At 45.3% G+C, this 17504-nt stretch overlaps 1 non-coding gene across 1 annotated transcript; it reads right to left on the bottom strand.

Moving 5' to 3' along the window:
* Positions 1-1005: 1005 nt before the first annotated feature.
* On the bottom strand, positions 1006-1143 carry LOC119926020. The gene has a single exon (XR_005449939.1). It is a non-coding gene; the product is annotated as a small nucleolar RNA SNORA7 (small nucleolar RNA).
* Positions 1144-17504: the final 16361 nt, after the last annotated feature.

Here is a 17504-nt window from a genome sequence, read left to right on the forward strand (position 1 = left end):
TATCTACCCCAGAGCTTAGAACAGTGCCTGGCACATAGTAAGCACTTAACAGATACCAATAAAAAAAATAATGGTTAGTAGTCACGTTTCCTGACCACAATGAGCTCTAGAGCCCTTCCTGTCAGGGTCATCATCATCATCATCATCAATCGTATTTATTGAGCGCTTACTATGTGCAGAGCACTGTACTAAGCGTTTGGAAAGTACAAATTGGCAACATATAGAGACAGTCCCTACCCAACAGTGGGCTCACAGTCTAAAAGGGGGAGACAGAGAACAAAACCAAACATACTAACAGAATAAAATAAATAGGATAGATATGTACAAGTAAAATAAATAAATAAATAAATAAATAAATAAATAGAGTAATAAATATGTACAAACATATATACATATATACAGGTGCTGTGGGGAAGGGAAGGAGGTAAGATGGAGGGGATGGAGAGGGGGACGAGGGGGAGAGGAAGGAAGGGGCTCAGTCTGGGAAGGCCTCCTGGAGGAGGTGAGCTCTCAGTAGGGCCTTGAAGGGAGGAAGTGAGCTAGCTTGGCGGATGGGCAGAGGGAGGGCATTCCAGGCCCGGGGGATGACGTGGGCTGGGGGTCGATGGCGGGACAGGCGAGAACGAGGTACAGTGAGGAGATTAGCGGCGAAGGAGAGAAGGGAGGTTAGGTAGGAGGGGGTGAGGTGATGGAGAGCCTTGAAGCCCAGGGTGAGGAGTTTCTGCCTGATGCGCAGATTGATTGGTAGCCACTGGAGATTTTTGAGGCAGCAACCCAAATGTTGTTGTTTTTTGCTGCCGAGTCATGTCCGACCCATAGAAACGCCATAGACACATCTTTCCCAGAACACCCCACTTTCATCTGCTATCGTTCTGGTAGTGTATTCATAGAGTTTTCTTGGTAAAAATATGGAAGTGGTTTACCTTTGCCTCCTTCCGCACAGTAAACGAGTCTCTGCCCTTGATACTCTCCCATGCTGCTGCTGCCCAGCATGGGTGAGTTTTGACTTGTAGCAGATTGCCTTCCACTCACTAGCCACTTCCCAAGCTAGGAATGGAATGGGTAGGCCTCTGCTTCACTCTCCCTCCTGTAGTTATGACTGATAGAGTACTGGAAACTCTCCAGGAGTGACCCTGAGAGGTAAACCCGAATGTAGATAAACTCAATTCCCCTAGTTTTTTGGCATCCCCTACCCCATTTGGAGGGTCACAGCACAATGGCTGTGATGCCATGCTTAGAGATTCAGCACATGTGACATTGTCCTCTGAGCAGTTGGGACTACACCTCCGAGAAGCCCCAGGGGCAATCCTTCAGGGCGTCACTCTCTTCAGGTTTGGTGCTCAGCGAAGGCCAGAGCTGGCACCAGGTTGGTTTGGATTGGGTCTGACATGACCTAGTTAATCAATCAATTAATCAGTGCTATTAATAATAATAATAATAATGAGATTTATTAAGCACTTACTATGTGTAAAACACTGTTCTAAGCACTGGGAAGGTTACAAGATGATCAGGTTGCCTTATGGGGGGCTCACGGTCTTAATCCCCATTTTACAGATGAGGTAACTGAGGCACAGAGAAGTTAAGTGACTTGCCCAAGGTCACACAGCAGACAAGTGGCAGAGCTGGGATTATGAAATGCTTACTATGTGCAGAGTACTGTACTAAACACTTGGGGGAGTATAATATAACAGAGTTGGTTGACCCATTCTCTGCCCTCCAGGAGTTGTCAGTCCTAGATTTCTAGCCCCCATGGGGGCCCACTCAGCCTGAATCAGACTCACCTCTAGAAAGAGAAGTGCACTGCTCTTTGGCAATTTTTCCCTTGGATTTGAAGGTTTTTTTCATGATCACAATTCTTGGCATCCACCTGAGACCTACCATACTCCTTCCCTGGTGAGTCTCCTCTACTAGCCACTAATAATAATAATAGTAATGATGATGATGGCATTTGTTAAGCGCTTACTATATGCAAAGCACTGTTCTAAGCACTGGGGAGGTTACAAGGTGATCAGGTTGTCCCATGGGGGGCTCACAATCTTAATCCCCATTTTACAGATGTGGGAACTGAGGCCCAGAGAAGTTAAGTAACTTGCCCAAAGTCACACAGCTGACAATTGGTGGAGCCTCTTTCCATTGAGCCATGCTGCTTCCAAGACTGTGAAATGGGCAGTAGAAGTCAAGGTTAGGGAGGGGATTCAGTTTTTCCCCATTAGCTTGACACAGGCCCAAGTACCTCTCACCTCAACCTTTGAGTCATGATGTTTAATAATAATAATAATGGCATTTATTAAGCGCTTACGATGTGCAAAGCACTGTTCTAAGCACTGGGGAGGTTACAAGGTGATCAGGTTGTCCCAAGGGGACTCACAGTCTTAATCCTCATTTTACAGATGAGGAAACTGAGGCCCAGAGAAGTTGTGACTTGCCCAAAGTCACACAGCTGACAAGTGGCAGAGCTGGGATTTGAACCCATGACCTCTGACTTCAAAGCCCGGGCTCTTTCCACTGAGCCACGCTGTCTGGGCCTGAGGCTGCTGTACAACAATGAGTATCCCAATAACTCTCACCCAAAATCCTATTTTGTGGAAAGGGGCTGCAGGAGGATTCACTTACAAGTACCAGGATATTTCCCCTCCAGGGAATGCCAAAGTCCACCTCCGTAGGCTCAGTTATCAATCAATCAATCGTATTTATTGAGCGCTTACTGTGTGCAGAGCACTGTACTAAGCGCTTGGGAAGTACAAGTCAGCAACACATAGAGACAGTTCCTACCCAACAGCGGGCTCACAGTCTAGAAGGGGAGACAGAGAACAAAACCAAACATACTAACAAAATAAAATAAATAGAATAGATATGTACAGGTAAGATAAATAAATAAATAAATAGAGTAATAAATATGTACAAACACATATACGTATATACAGATGCTGTGGGGAAAGGAAGGAGGTAAGATGGGGGGGATAGAGAGGGGGACGAGGGGGAGAGGAAGGAAGGGGCTCAGTCTGGGAAGGCCTCCTGGAGTAGGTGAGCTCTCAGTAGGGCCTTGAAGGGAGGAAGAGAGCTAGCTTGGCGGATGGGCAGAGGGAGGGCATTCCAGGCCTGGGGGATGACGTGGGCCGGGGTAGTTATGGTACGGGGTAGAGCAGAGAATCTGATGCCATTACTTTGGGTTTTTTCTTAGCTCCTGAATCCTTTGGCAATCCCTGTTCTGTCCCATTCCTTTTGGGACAATGTGCTACAGGAGTCAGATAAAGAATCCTTAGAGGCAGTTTGAGGCTATTGGAATTTTGAGAATTCTTATGAATTCTCCTTGATCTTAGAGGGCACCATGGAACTTACTCCAGATGGTTCCAATCAATCAATCAATCAATCAATCAATAATATCAAGGGAGTACCTACTGCAACCTACCATTGCAGAGAAGCAGTGTGATCTAATAGATAGAGCACAGGTCAGACGTCAGAAGGACCTGGATTCTTATTCTGCCACTTGTATGCTGTGTGACCTTGGGAAAGTCACTGCACCTCAGCTGTAAAATGGGGGTTAAGACTGTGACCCCCATGTGTCACGTGGCTGTGTCTAACCTGATTAGCTTGTATCCACCTCAGAGTTTAGTGCAGTGCCTGGCACATAAAAGCTTAACATATATCATTAAAAAAGAATGAAAAAAACACAAACATGGTGCCAAGTGCTCTGAGTCCAATAGAGTTAGTAGACACACCTTAAAAATCAATTGATGGCATTTATTGAGCAAGACGCTGCACTAAGCACCTGGGACAGTACACTAGAATTAGTAAACATGGAACCTGTCATGAAGGAGTTTACAATGTAGTGGGCTCCTGGGAAACAAGGGAGCAGAACCCCAGGGAATGAAATGTGGGCTGGAAATTCTCCACAGTCTTTGCCCAAGAAAAGAGAGTTTAATAATAATACTGATTATGCTCATTTTTGTTGACCACTTACTACATACCAAACACTGTACTAAGTGGTGGAGTACATATAAGATCATCAGGTCCCATAAGGGGTTCCCAGTCTAAGTAGGAAGGAGAAAAGTTATTGCATCCCCATTCCGCAGATGAAGGAACTGAAGCACAGAGAAGCTAAGCAATTTGCCCAAGGTCACACAGCAGCTAAGTGGCAGAGCCGGGATTAGAATCTAGATCTTCTCCTAGGCCCAGGCTCTATCCACTAGGCCCTGATGCTTTTCTGTGTTTATGGAACACACAACTGAGGTGTATTCCTTCATAAATGGACTTCAGGTCTACCCATGATGGCTTGAAGTTGAGCTTTAAGGTAGATCTGCTATTCACTGCACCTTCAACCCCACAGCACTCTTGTGCATTATCCATAATTTCTTTTATTGTATTCTCCTCCTCCAGATTGTAAGTTCTTCAAGGCTAAGGAAAGTGTTTACCCCCTCTGTTGTACTGTACTCTCCCAAGTGCTTAATACACTGCTCTGCACACAGTAGGTGCTCAAGAAATGTCATTGATTGATTGATTAATTTATCCTACAGAAAAAGCACAGGCCTGGCAATCAGAGGGCCTGGGCTCTAATCTTGAATCTGCAACTAGCCTGCTGTTTGACCTTGGGCAAGTCACTTAACTTTTGGCCTTAGTTTCCTCAGCTGTAAAATGGGAATCAAATGCTTATTCTTCCTCCTACTTAGGCTGTGAGCTCCAAGAGAAGCAGGGACTGTGTCCAACCTGATTATCTTGTATCTACCCCAGCATTCTGTACAATGCTTGGCACATAGTAAACCCTTAACAAGTACCACAATAATTATAATTATAATCATTATTATTATTTCCCTCTGCCGCCACAAAGTATCCACTCCCCCCACCCCTTCTGTGTTCAGTAGCCATCCTATTTGGCATATGACCTAGCTTTGAATCTGGACAGGGGCATTTTTCTCCTCCAGCGTGCATGTCCACCTCTTCCATAGCACCCGGCTATGAGCCAAGATTCTTGCTCATACATATACATATATTGGAGGTATACTCTACTAGACAGGGTTTATTCAGGTTGGATCTTACAGGATTTTAACTCCATTACCATGTTTTGATGGGCCTAAGAAGGAGCTGGATGGTGCTTTTTAGCATCAGGATTGGAAAGCTCTGGGCTCCTTAAAGCCCTGCTGCTAGTTGTAGCAAGGAACAAAGTTTGCAGCATGAATAGCAGCAGAAGCAGAGCAGGTGTCACAAATGAGCACCGAGTCACTGAATAGCACCCAAATCGGGGAAAATCCCAGGAATAGATTTCAAATCATTACAAGGCCAGTGGGAGTGTCAAGGCATAGAAGACACAAAGGGGATGGAGAATGGGAGCAGAGTAGCCTGTGACTGCTTCAGGGAAGATGCCATAAATCATCCATTTTGGCAAGCCAGCCAGGAACCCTGGCCAGTCAATACTGAATACACCTACAGAGCAGGGCCCACTGCAAGCTAAATGGACACATGATGAAGAGAGAGTGAATCACAGTGAATTATCTCATATGGCTTGGTCAGAGACCCTGAACCTCCACCATTCAACATCCTCAGAGCTGGGTGGACACAATGACTTATATGAAGCTTTAAAACAGCTGCTTGTTCTTTCTCTTTCTTTCATTTAATTTAGCACTTTTCACTGGCAAAATGCTGGGTCTTCACTTTCATTAGTTATCAAATAGAGAGCCTTTACAGCATGAGAGAAAGTCTCTGGAGGAGAGGAGCTTGGAGGGGCAGAAAATGGATCCTTTGTGGAATTGAGGCAATTTAACCTGGAGAAGAGAAATAATAATTTCTGATCTCCTAACCTTCTGCCTCTCCCCACTCCAGTTCATACTTCTCTCCACTGCCCGGACTATCTTTCCACAGAAACGTTCGGGGCATGTCACCCACCTCCTCAAAAATCTCAAGTGGTTGCCTATCCACCTCCATATCAAACAAAAACTCCTCACCGTCGGCTTAAAACTCTCCATTACCTTGCTCCTTTCTGCCTCACCTCACTTCTCTCCTTCTACAACACAGTCCGCACACTTCTCTCCTCTGGTGCTAGCCTTCTCACTGTGCCTTAATCTTACTTGTCTCGCCACTGACCCCTGGCCCACATCCTACCTCTGGCCTGGAACGCCCTCCCTCCTCAAATCCGCCAGAAAATTATTCCCCCCTCTTCAAACCCTTATTGAAGGCACATCTCCTCCAAAAAGCCTTCCCAGAATAAACCCAACTTTTTCTCATCTCCCACTCCCTTTTGCATCTCCCTGACTTGCTTCCTTTGCCCTTCCCCTCTCTCCCCACCCCTCATCACTTAACAATAATAATAATAATGACATTTTTTAAGTGCTTACTATGTACAAAGCACTGTTCTGAGCTCTGGGGAGGTTACAAGGTGATCAGGTTGTCCCAAGGGGGCTCACAGTTTTAATCCCCATTTTACAGATGAGGTAACTGAAGCACAGAGAAGTGAAGTGACTTGCCCAAAGTCACATAGCTGACAATTGGCAGAGCTGGGATTTGAACCCATGACCTCTGACTCCAAAGCCCGGGCTCTTTCCACCGAGCCACACTGCTTCTCTGTATATATCTGTAATTATGTTTATTTATATTAATGTCTGTTTACTTGTATTGATGTCTATCTCCCCCCGCCCTAGACAGTGAGCTCATAGTGGGCAGGGATTATCTCTCTTTATTGCTGTATTGTACTTCCCCAAGAATTTAGTACAGTGCTCTGCACACAGTAAGCACTCAATAAATATGATTGAATGAATGAATGAATGAGTGAATAAGTAATTAATATTAGTGGTGGCATTTGTTCAACATTTACTGTGTGTTGGGCACTGTAGTAAGCGCTGGGGTGGATACAAGCAAATCGGGTTGGGCATAATCCCTGTCCCACATAATAATAATAATAATGACATTTATTAAGTGCTTACTATGTGCAAAGCACTATTTAAAGCACTGGGGAGGTTACAAGGTGATCAGGTTGTCCTATGGTGGGCTCACAGTCTTAATCTCCGTTTTACAGATGAGATAACTGAGGCCCAGAGAAGTTAAGTGACTTGCCCAGAGTCACACAGCTGACAATCAGCAGAGCCAGGATTCGAACCCATGACCTCTGACTCCAAAGCTTGGGCTCTTTCCAGAGCCGTGCTGCTTCTCTGGGGTTCATGGGGCTCATGGTCTCAATCTCCATTTTAGAGATGAGGTAACTGAGGTACACAGAAGTGAAGTGACTTACCCAAGGTCACACAGCAGACAAATGCGGGAGCCGGGATTAGAACCCATGACCTTCTGACTCCCAAGCCCATGCTCTATATGCTACTCCATCTTGCTTCTCATAAGCGACAGCTGAGAATAACTTAAAACAGACCATTGTACTTGGGCGAGTAGAATACAATAGAGTTAATAGAGTTGGTAGACACCATCCCTGCCCTCAAGGAGCTTAGAGTCTAACACAGAAGATAGAAATGAAAATAAATTATGCTAGTAGTGTGGTTTAGTAGAAAGAGCACGGGTTTAGGAGTAAGATGACCTGAGTTCTAATCCCAGCTCTGCCATGTACCTGCCGTGTGACTTTGGACAAGTCACTTAAACTTCCTGTGACTCAGTTACTTCATCTGTAAAATGGGAATGAAGAGTGTGAGCCCTCCATGGGACAAGGACTGTGTCCAATCTGATATCTTCTATCTACCCCAGTGCTCAGTATAGTTCCTTAATATAGTTCACCAATCAATCAATTGTATTTACCAAGCACTTACTGTATGCATAGCACTGTGCTAAGTGTTTGGGAGAGTACAATAAAACAGAGTTGGTAGACACAATCCCTGCCCACCACGAGCTTACAGTTTGGCAGGACATACAGACATTAAAATAAATAAATTACTGATATGTATATAAGTGCTGTGGGGTTGAAGGAGGTGTGAATAAAGTCCAAGTTCCTGACACATAGTAAGTGCTTAACAAATGCCGTTTAAGAAAAAAAAAGAACTTATCTATACCCTCCTCAGCATTCATGTATAGGTGTGCACTCAACTATTTATTTTGACCACTTTAGTTGTAAATATTTTGGGGGAGCAGTGTGGCCAAATTTAGCGAGCATGGGTCTGGGGGTTAGAGGACCTGAATTCGAATCCTGGCTCCACCACTTGTCTGCTAAGTGACCTTGAGTAAGTAACTTAACTTCTCTGTGCACCAGTTCTCTCATCTGCAAGGGGATTCAATACTGGTCCTCCCTCCTACTTAGAATGTAAACCCCAAGTGGGTCTTTATTATTTTGTATCTACCCCAGCACTTAGTACAGTTTTCTGCCCAAAGTAAGCACTTAATAAATGCTGTTATTACTGTAATTATTGCTATTACTATTATTGTTGTGTTTATCTCCCTCTTTAGAATGTAAGGTCTTTGTGGGCAAAGAGCATATCACTTTTTTATTCTGTATTTCCCAAGCACTTGAAGTACAGTGCACTGCATCAAGTGGGTGCTTATTAAATACTCCTATGATTACTCCTACTTCTACTAAGAAAGGTGACCAGAGACCTTAATTCAACTGACCGCAGAACGAGGAAATATATATTAATTAGACAGGAGCGGTTTAGATTACATGCAATGTACAGTGCTCTGATAGAATAAACACTCAAAAAATACTATTGATTGATTACTATTGAAAAATCAGTAGTATTTTTTGAGTGCTTATTGAGTGCATGGGAGAGTACAGTAGAGCTAGTAGATTTGATCCCTGTTTACAGGATATGGGTGTATGAAGCAGCGTGGCTCAGTGGAAAAAGCCCGGGCTTTGGAGTCAGAGGTCATGGGTTCAAATCCCAGCTCCTCCAATTGCCAGCTGTGTGACTTTGGGCAAGTCACTTAACTTCTCTGTGCCTCAGTGACCTCATCTGTAAAATGGGGATTAAAGACTGTGAGCCCCACGTGGGATAACCTGATCACCTTGTATCCTCCCCAGTGCTTAGAACAGTGCTTTGCACATAGTAAGCGCTTAACAAATGCCATTGTTATTATTACGAAGCCAGTAACCAAGAGAAATTAGGATAACCAATCAATCATATTTATTGAGTGCTTACTGCATTCAGAACACTTGCAAGAGTCCAGTACAGCGGAATTGGTAGGCTTATTCCCGTCCCTCAAGGAACTCACAGTCTAGAGAGCAAGACAGACATTAAAATAAATTATGGACAGGTATATAAATGTTGTGTGGCTGAGGTGGGGTCAATAAAGGATACAAATCCAAGCGCGAGGGTGATGCTGAAGCAAGAAGGAGTAGGGGAAATGAGGGCTGAGTCAGGGAAGGCCTCTTGGAGGAGGTGTGATTTTAATAAGACCTTGTAGGTGGGGAGACAGATGGTCTGTCGGATAACAGAGAAGCATATCTGTTGGAGAAGCAGCATGGCGTAGCGTATAGAGCACGGACTTGGGAGTCAAGAGGTCGTGGGTTCTAATCCCGGTTAGTCCAGTGCTCTGCACACAGTAAGCGCTCAATAAATACGATTGAATGAATGAATAAATGCTACTTTTCTGCTGTGTGACCTTGGGCAAGTCATTTCACTTCCCTGGGCCTCAGTCCCCTCATCTGTAAAATGTGGATTGAGATTGTGAGCCCCATGTGGGAAAGGGACTGTGTCCAACCCGATATGCTTGTATCCACCCCAGTGCTTAGTATACTAAATGGCACACAGTAGGTGCTTAACGAATACCATAATACCAAACCATTTCTAGACGGTGAGCCCACTGTTGGGTAGGGACCGTCTCTGTATGTTGCCAACTTGTACTTCGAGAAGCAGCGTAGCTCAGTGAGAAGCAGCATGGCTCAGTGGAAAGAGCACGGGCTTTGGAAACAGAGGTCACGGGTTCGAATCCCAACTCTGCCACATGTCTGCTGTGTGACCTTGGGCAAGTCACTTAACTTCTCTGAGCCTCAGTTACCTCATCTGTAAAATGGGGATTAAGACTGTGAGCCCCACCTGGGACAACCTGATCACCTTGTATCCCCCCCAGCGCTTAGAAAAGTGCTCTGCACATAGTAAGCGCTTAATAAATGCCATCATTATTATTAGTAGTAGTAGTAGTACAGTGCTCTGCACACAGTAAGCGCTCAATAAATACGATTGAATGAAATACCATTAACTATTATTATTATGAAAGGGGAGGGAGTTCCAACCTAGAGGCAGGTCATGGGGTCAGGGCAAGATAGATGAGATCGAGGTACAGTGAGTAGGTTGCTGTTAGAGGAGCAAAGTGAACTTGCTGGGTTGCAGTCGGAAATTAGGGAGGTAAGGTAGGAGGGGAGCACCTTAAAGCCGATGGTAAGGAATAGAATAGCTATCCACATGACTGTGTTGGTTGTGGGAAAATGAACCCAAAGAGAAAGGGCCTCCTTTCCCCAACACCCAGGGAGCCGCTGGCAGGACTGGGAATAAAGATCACGGACCCCACTGAAGCCGGATTCCTGCTTAGTACCTTGAGCCTCTCCAGCCTGTTTTCACTCTATTCCCAAGAGCCTCCACAGCAGCCAGTGAGTCAGGCAAGATTTCTCCGGGGAGGAGGAATTTCAGTCTGTGCCAAGTTGTTTTCGCAAGATTTACAGAGGAGTCTGGGGCAGGAGCTCACAAGATGTGGGACTCAGTACCTCATTTTGCCAGACTTAGGGGAAAGTGAGTAGAGCTGGGGAAGATGGATAGACAATGAGGTGCTGAGAAGCCAAAGTGTGGAATTTTAGTTTTATCCCCTGGGAGTCACTGCCTTCTTGCCATCTTATCATGCTCCTCGGGGATCCTGGGGAGAGGGAAATGGGATCCTCTTGCTTCATCATCATCATCATCATCAATCGTATTTATTGAGCGCTTACTATGTGAAGAGCACTGTACTAAGCGCTTGGGAAGTACAAATTGGCAACATATAGAGACAGTCCCTACCCAACAGTGGGCTCGCAGTCTAAAAGGGGGAGACAGAGAACAAAACCAAACATACTAACAAAATAAAATAAATAGAATAGATATGTACAGGTAAAATAAATAAATACATAAATAGAGTAATAAATATGTACAAACATATATACATATATACAGGTGCTGTGGGGAAGGGAAGGAGGTAAGATGATGGGAGAGATGCTGGAGCTGAGCTGCCCTGTCTCTCATCCACAAGTGACAGGTTTAATACTGTCTGAAGGGAGAAGGGGAGCAAACAGACAGCTTGGACCTTGATATTGTGCCTCTCTATGTGCGTTTGTATAATGTTATTCTCTCTCTTAACGAAGTAGCATGGCCTAATGGATGGAGCACGGGCTTGGGAGTCAGAAGAACATGAGTTCTAATCTTAGCTCAGCCACTTGTCTGCTGTGAGACCTTGGGCAAGTCACTTAACTTCTCTGTGTCTTAGTTACCTCACCTGTAAAATGGGGATTAAGACTGTGAATCCCATGGGGGACAGGGACTGTGTCGAAGCTGATTAGCTTGTAAAAATAATAATAATTATAATATTTGTTAAGCACTTACCGTGTGCCAAGCACTGTTCTAAGTGATGGGATAGATACAAAGTAATCAGGTTGTCCCACGTGGGGCTCACAGTCTTAATCCCCATTTTACAGATGAGGTAACTGAGGCACAGAGAAGTTAACTGACTAGCCTAAAGTCACACAGCTGATAAGTGGCAGAGCTGGGATTAGAACCTCTGACCTCTGACTCCCAAGCCCTTGCTCTTCCCACTAAGCTACGTTGCTTCTCCATCTACCCCGGTGCTTAAAACAGTGCTTGGCACATAAGAGTTTAATAAATGCCATCGTCATCATCATCATCTTCCAACACTTGAAAAGAAGACTATACATTCCTGGTCATGGGCCCCTGCACCAGTGTGGCTTAGAGGATAGAGCACAGGCCTGGGCATCAGAAGGACCTGTGTTCTAATCTCAGCTCTGCCATGAGTCTGCTGTGGGACCTTGGGCAAATCGTTTCACTTCTCTGTGCCTCAGTTATCTTATCTGTAAAATGGGGATTAAGTGTCTGAGCCTCATGTGGGACAGGGACTATATCCAACCTGATTAACTTGTATCTACCCCACCACTTAAAACAGTGCTTGGCACATAGTAAGCGCTTAACAATTGACAACCATGCCCATCACCCCCGTCATTTGTTCCAGACATTTAACTCCCTCCTCAGGCCCCCTGTTCCTCCCTTTCCTCCTTCCCTCACCCCCATCGATCTGGCCACCTACTTCATTAGAAAAATTAACACCATCAGGTCTGAACTCCCCAAAGTTACCCTCCCCCTTCTCCATCCCCCCTGCTTTCAACCTCCTCCTCTACTTTCCATCCTTCCCAGCAGTATCTTCAGAGGAGATCTCCTCCCTCCTTTCAAGTGCCACCCCCTCCACCTGTGCTTTGGACCTCATTCCCTCTCATCTTATGAAAACTCTCACCCCTTCCCTCCTCCCCTCAACTTCCACCTTCAACCGTTCACTCTCCAATGGCGTCTTCCCCTCTGCCTTCAAACATGCCCACATCTTCCTCATCCCAAAAAAACCCTCTCTTGACCCCAATGCCCCCTCCAGTTATCGTCCCAGCTCCCTCCTACCCTTCCTTTTCTAACTCCTAGAGCGAGTCATCTGCACTAGCTGCCGTGAATTCCTTAACTCCAACTCTCTCCTGGACCCCCTCCAACATGGCTTCTGAAACTGCCCTCTCAAAGGTCACCAATGACCTTCTTGCCAAATCCAATGGCTCCTACTCTATCCTAATCCTCCTTGACGTCTCAGCCGCCTTTGACACTGTAGACCATCTTCTTCTCCTCAACATGTTATCCGACCTTGGCTTCATGGACTCTGTCCTCTCCTGGTTCTCCTCTTATCTCTCTAGGCATTCATTCTCAGTCTCTTTTGCAGGATCCTCCTCCCCCTCCCATCCCCTAACTTCAGGGGTTCCTCAAGGCTCAGTTCTTGGTTCCCTTCAGTTCTCCATTTACACTCACTCCCTTGGTGAAATCATTCACTCCCATGGCTTCAACTATCATCTCAATGCAGATGACCTACATCTCCTCCCCTGTTCTCTCTCCCTCCCTCCAGGTTCATATCTTCTCCTGCTTTCAGGACATCTCACCTGGATGTCCGCCCGCCACCTAAAACTCAACATGTCCAAGACTGAGCTCCTTATTTTCCCTCCCAAACCCTGTCCTCTCCCTGACTTTCCGTCACTGTTGATGACACTATCATCCTTCACTTCTCACAAGCCCTCAACCTTGGTGTCACCCTTGACTCTGCTCTCTCATTTACCCCACATATCTAATCCATCACCAAAACTTGCCAGTCTCACCTTCACAACATCACCAAGATCCTCCCTTTCTTCTCCATCCAAACTGGTACCTTGTTGGTACAATCTCTCATCCTATTCCAACTGGATTACTGCATCAACCACCTTTCTGATCTCCCATCCTCCTGTCTCTCCCCGCTTCAGTCTATACTTCACTCTGCTGCCCGGATTATCTTTCTACAGAAATGCTCTGGGCATGTCACTCCCCTCCTCAAAAATCTCCAGTGGTTGCCTATCAACCTTCACGTGAAGCTAAAACTCCTCACTATTGGCTTCAAAGCTCTCCATCACCTTGCCCCCTCCTACCTCACCTCTTTCCTATCCTACAGCCCAGCCCACACACTCCGCTCCTTTGCAACTAACCTCCTCACTGGGCCTCGTTCTTGCCTGTCCCACCATTGACCCCTGGCTCACGTCCTACCTCTGGCCTGGAATGCCCTCCCTCCTCACATCCATCAAACTAGCTCTTTTCCTCACTTCAAAGACCTACTGAGAGCCCACCTCCTCCAAGAGGCCTTCCCAGACTGAGCCCCCTTCCCAGACTGAGCCCCCCCTTTTCTCTGTTCCTCCTCCCCTCTCCATCACCCCTCCTCCCTCCCTCTCCTCCACCTCCTTCCCCGCCCCACAACACTTGTGTATATTTGTAAATGTTTATTATTCTATTTATTTTATTAATGCTGAATATATATCTATAATTCTATTTATCTATTCTGATGCTATTGATGCCTGTCTACTTGTTTTGTTTTGTTGCCTGTCTCCCACCTTCTGAACGATGAGCCCATTGTTGGGTAGGGATTGTCTCTATCTGTTGCTGAATTGTACTTTCCAAGCGTTTAGTGAAATGCTCTGCACTCAATAAATACTATTGAATGAATGAATAATAATAATATTATTATTAGTATAACAGCACGTGTCTGTTATATTGTGTGTTGTACTCTCCCACACACTTAGTACAGCACTTTGAAGACATTAAGCACTCAGTAATCCCAGCGCTTAGAACAGTGCTTGGCACATAGTAAGCGCTTAACAAATACCATCATTATTGTTATTATTAAATACGATTGATAGACTTATTGATTGATTCAGAAGTCCAAGTTATTAAATCAACACAGTTGAATGAGAAGAGCTGATTGAGGGCCTGCAGCAGCACTCCCCCTGCTGGCAGAAGCCAGCCACTGCGCCCGCCTACTTTTTGGGGTGCATTAATCATAATTTTAATAATTTTAGTATTTCATTCATTCATTCCATAGTATTTATTGAGCGCTTACTGTGTGCAGAGCACTGGACTAAGCGCTTGGGAAGTCCAAGCTGGCAACATGTAGAGACGGTCCCTACCCAACAACGGGCTCACAGTCTAGAAGAAGCCCACTGTTGGGTAGGGACTGTCTCTATATGTTGCCAGCTTGGACTTCCCAAGAGCTTAGTACAGTGCTCTGCACACAGTAAGCGCTCAATAAATACAATTGATTGATTGATTGATTGATTGATTGAAAGAGCCCGGGCTTTGGAGTCAGGGGTCGTGGGTTCAAATTCTGCCTCTGCCAACTGTCAGCTGTGTGACTTTGGGCAAGTCACTTCACTTCTCTGGGCCTCAGTTCCCTCATCTGTAAAATGGGGATGCGAGCCCCCTGTGGGACAACCTGATTACCTTGTAATAATAACAATAATAATAATAATAATAATAGTAATAATAATAATAATAATAGATTTATTAAGCGCTTACTATGTGCAAAGCACTGTTCTAAGCACTGGGGAGGTTACAAGGTGATCGTGATGTCCCACCGGGGGCTCACAGTCTTCATCCCCATTTTACAGATGAGGGAACTGAGGCCCAGAGAATGTATTTGTTAAGTGCTTACTATGTGCAAAGCACTGTTCTAAGCGCTGGGGAGGATACAAGGTCATGGGTTCAAATCCCACTCCGCCACTTGTCAGCTGTGTGGCTTTGGGCAAGTCACTTAACTTCTCTGAGCCTCAGTTCCCTCATCTGGAAAATGGGGATGAAGACTGTGAGCCCCCCGTGGGACAACCTCCTCACCTTGTAACCTCCCCAGCGTTTAGAACAGCGCTTTGCTCATGGTAAGCGCTTAATAAATGCCATTATTATTATTATTATCAGGTTGTCCCATGTGGAGCTCACAATCTTAGTCCCCATTTTACAGATGAGGTAACTGAGGCCCAGAGAAGTGAAGTGACTTGCCCAAAGTCACACAGCTGACAATTGGCAGAGCCGGGATTTGAACCCATGTCCTCTGACTCCCAAGCCTGTGCTCTTTCCACTGAGCCACGCTGCTTGCCAGGGAGAGGGATGGGGGCTATCACAGCACTAAATGCAACCACAAAACCCAGTCTGTCTCGCTCCCTCCTCTCCCTAGAGAGCGAAACAGACCCTGGGCTATTTTGAAAAGCAGATTCTGGAGCTCCTCTGATTTGCTTTGCTGGCGAGACCATTTTGGTGACTTAAACTTGGCTCAGTGGAAAGAGCACGGGCTCGGGAGTCCGAGGTCGTGGGTTCGAGTCCCACCTCCGCCACTTCTCAGCTGATTTGGGGCAAGTCACTTCACTTTTCTGTGGTCTCTTACCTCATCTGTAAAAGATGTGTAAAAGGCTGTGAGCCCCACGTGGGACAACCTGATTATCTTGTATCTACCTTAGCACTTAGAACAGTGCTTGGCATGTAGTAAGCACTTAACAAATACCACCACTATTATTATTTAGAAGTTGTTCCTCCATCCCTGAAAGCAGAGTGAAAGCAGTCAGCTGCCACCCGGACCCTCAGAAGGATGATCTACTACTCTATTTAGTTTACTTGTACATATTTACATGTTTGTACATATTTATTACTCTATTAATTTATTTGTACATATTTATTCTATTTATTTTATTTTGTTAATATGTTTTGTTTTGTTGTCTGTCTCCCCCTTCTAGACTGTGAGCCCACTGTTGTGTAGGGACCGTCTCTATATGTTGCCAACTTGTACTTCCCAAGCGCTTAGTACAGTGCTCTGCACACAGTAAGCACTCCACAAATATGATTGAATGAATGAATGAATTTACTATTCTATTTATTTTATTTTGTTAATATGCTTTGTTTTGTTGTCTGTCTCCCCCTTCTAGACTGTGAGCCCGTTGTTGGGTAGGGACCGTCTCTATATGTTGCCAACTTGTACTTCCCAAGCGCTTAGTCCAGTGCTCTGCACACAGTAAGCGCTCAATAAATATGATTGAACGAATGAATGAACGAATATGGATTGTCTCTCTTTATTGCTGAATTGTACTTTCCAAGCACTTAGTACAGTGCTCTGCCCACAGTAAGCAATACAGTAATCAATTGTATTTATTGAACACTTACTTTGGACAGGGCACTGTACTACGGTGTTTGGGAGAGTACAACACAACAATATAATAGACGCCTTCCCTCTCCACAACAAGCTTACAGTCTGGAGGGGGAGTCTTGTCTTATGCTGTTGAGTCATCTCTGATCCATAGCTACACCATGGACAGAGAAGCAGCGTGGCTCAGTGGAAAGAGCACGGGCTTTGGAGTCAGAGGTCACGGGTTTGAATCCTGGCTCCACCACAAGTCTGCTGTGTGACCTTGGGCAAGTCACTTAACTTCTCTGAGCCTCAGCTACCTCATCTGTAAAAATGGGGATTAAGACTGTGAGCCCCACGTGGGATAACTTGATCACATTGCATCCCCCCCAGCGCTTAGAACAGTGCTTTGCACATAGTAAGCGCTTAACAAATGCCATTATTATTATTATTATTATTATTATTATTATATCTCTCCCAGAATACTCCACCTCCATCTGCCATCATTCTGGTAGTGGATCCACAGCATTTACTTGGTAAAAATATGGAAGTGGTTTACCATTGCCTCCTTCCGTGCAGTAAACTAAAGTCTCTGCCCTCGACTCTCTGCCATGCAGAAGCAGCACGGCTCAGCGGAAAGAGCCTGGGCTTTGGAGTCAGTCGTCATGGGTTCAAATCCCAGCTCTGCCAATTGTCAGCTGTGTGACTTTGGGCAAGTCACTTCACTTCTCTGTGCCTCAGTTACCTCATCTGTAAACTGGGGATTGACTGTGAGCCCCCTGTGGGACAACCTGATCACCTTGTATCCCCCCAGTGCTTAGAACAGTGCTTATCACATAGTAAGTGTTTAATAAATACTATTATTATAATTATTATTATTATTATTATTATGCCACTGCTGC

Source organism: Tachyglossus aculeatus, chromosome 3 (assembly GCF_015852505.1).
Source record: "Tachyglossus aculeatus isolate mTacAcu1 chromosome 3, mTacAcu1.pri, whole genome shotgun sequence".
Classification (NCBI taxonomy): domain Eukaryota; kingdom Metazoa; phylum Chordata; class Mammalia; order Monotremata; family Tachyglossidae; genus Tachyglossus; species Tachyglossus aculeatus.